At 43.6% G+C, this 2,246-nt stretch overlaps 1 pseudogene; it reads left to right on the forward strand.

Annotated features, from left to right (window-relative positions):
• The first annotated feature begins 1,324 nt into the window (after window positions 1-1,324).
• LOC119800467 lies at window positions 1,325-1,858 on the forward strand (annotated as a pseudogene).
• The last annotated feature ends 388 nt before the right edge of the window (window positions 1,859-2,246 follow it).

The raw sequence follows: 2,246 nt of genomic DNA on the forward strand, positions 1-2,246 counted from the left end.
CAGGCTCCAAAGCCACAGAGAAACCCTGACTCAGAAAACAAACAACAACAACAACAAAAAACAAACAAAAAACCCCACAAAATAATAAAGTTACCTTCAAGTCACTCAGTATAATTTAGGATAGTTTATTCTGTTTTTAAAAATTGAAATACAATTTCATCATTCCCTTTCTGTGGTTTTACACATGGTGATTGTCACAGAGAACCAGAACACACTGTGCTGCAGAGAAGAACAGATTGTGGCACACTCACCCACAGATGGGACATCTACATTACACACTTTCCTCCCAAGGACAGAGGAGGAAGGAAGGGTGGAAAGAATGTCAGAGACACAGATGGGGATGACTACAAGGAGATGGTGTTTTCTGGACACAGCAGGGCAGCTGCACAAATGGACTCATAGAGGTTGAGAGCACAGATAAGAGTTGCAAGGGTCAGGGCCCACACAGTTCCAGCAAGCAGAAGGAGGGTGGGCATTCCCACCCTTAGTTAAGGAGCTATAGGCAGTTGGTAGCTGCTGGGAGAAGGATTCAGGTTTTCTTATTGGTGAGGCCTTGATTGCATTGACTATGCTCCACGGAAGGTCACACATCCAAGAGAATATGAGTTGTACAGCTTGTAAAAAATATTAATTTAGCCGGGCAGTGGTGGCACATGCCTTTAATCCCAGCACTCGGGAGGCAGAGGCAGACGGATCTCTGTGAGTTCGAGGCCAGCCTGGTCTACAAGAGCTAGTTCCAGGACAGGCTCCAAAGCCACAGAGAAACTCTGTCTCGAAAAACCAAAAAAAAAAAAAATTAATTTAATTTATTTTAAAAGCGTGTGTAGGGGTAACTGGTTTGGTAGGGAAGATTAGATGGATTTGGCAGGAGTGTAGTGGGCAGGTAAATCTAATCAAAATGATTTCTTAACATTTCCTAAGAACTACTAAAAAGAAAAAAAATTATAGGAGCTATGTTAATGTGTGTTTAAATATATGATTTTATGTATGTTCATCACACTCAATATCATAGCATACATATGGTTCAGTAACACTGGCAATTGCAATCATTCACTCTGGACTTGAGACCTGCCACCTTTGGGTGAGGTTTCAAGTTTATTCACAGTGTGCTGTGCAGACATCTGTGTGCAGTTTGAAGGGAAGGCAGCAGAGGGCACTGCCTCTTTAGATGCTGTTAACTTCTTATCCAGGTGCTAGTTTCTCACGCTAGACTGTCACTGTGCAGAAGGAGTTTCTCCTTTGAGAGTGAGAAGCTTCAATAAGGTCCTGGCGAGACTTGCCCTGTGAGTTTGGTGAACTCAAGAACCAAGTGTCGTTGACTTCTATGAACATGCTTCCTGACACCTGCTCAGTCCTGGTGCTGCTGTTAATGCTCAGTAAGTTACATTTACCCTAAGTGGTGCTGACATCATTCTCTTACAACTGTGGATGTCTTCACCCTCTTCCTCATAGAAAAGTGATATTTATTTATTTATTTATTTATTTATTTATTTATTTTCAGGGATAAGCAGTGGAGACTCAGTGACCCAGACAGAAGAAGAAGGCCTGGTTACTGTCACTGAGAAGTTGTCTGTGAAGCTGAGCTGTACCTATCAGACTACCGATTCAGCCCCTTTCCTTTTTCTGGTACATGCAATATGTCAAAGCCCCTCAGCTACTTTTGAGGAGCTCCACAGACAACAAGAGGACAGAGCACCAAGGGTTCCACGCCACTCTCCATAAGAGCAGCAGCTCCTTCCACCTGCAGAAGTCCTCAGTGCAGCTGTCGGACTCTGCCCTGTACTACTGTGCTCTGAGTGACACGGGGACGGAGACTGCAGGGGAAGCTGCACACAAACCAAGGGTGCAGGAGGGCTGAGGGGAGTGGATCTGTGAGGGAGAGCTGTGTGCCCTCCCTAAGAGGGGTTTACTCAGCCTCCTGAAATACAGCAACAAATTTCAGATCAAAGTCCTAGAAAACTTGGAATTTGTGACTACTCTGACAGGATAGGATGGAAGTCATTACCAGAGACAACTCAGGCTTTGCTCCACAGAAATACTGTTCTCTCCCTAAGTGGAGGTCCTCTCACAGAAAACATCTCCTGGAAAATTCTGACAGGATTTATCTCTACCAAGATGTCTTACAAAACTTAGTGATTGATATTCTCCAGCAATCTTCTGTTATTTCTCTTCAAATTTATGTCCACATGACAAATACAGATGCCAGTCTTTAAACATCTGTTTCACTCTCAGTCCACAAAATATTT

Source organism: Arvicola amphibius, chromosome 13 (genome assembly GCF_903992535.2).
Source record: "Arvicola amphibius chromosome 13, mArvAmp1.2, whole genome shotgun sequence".
Classification (NCBI taxonomy): Eukaryota; Metazoa; Chordata; class Mammalia; order Rodentia; family Cricetidae; genus Arvicola; species Arvicola amphibius.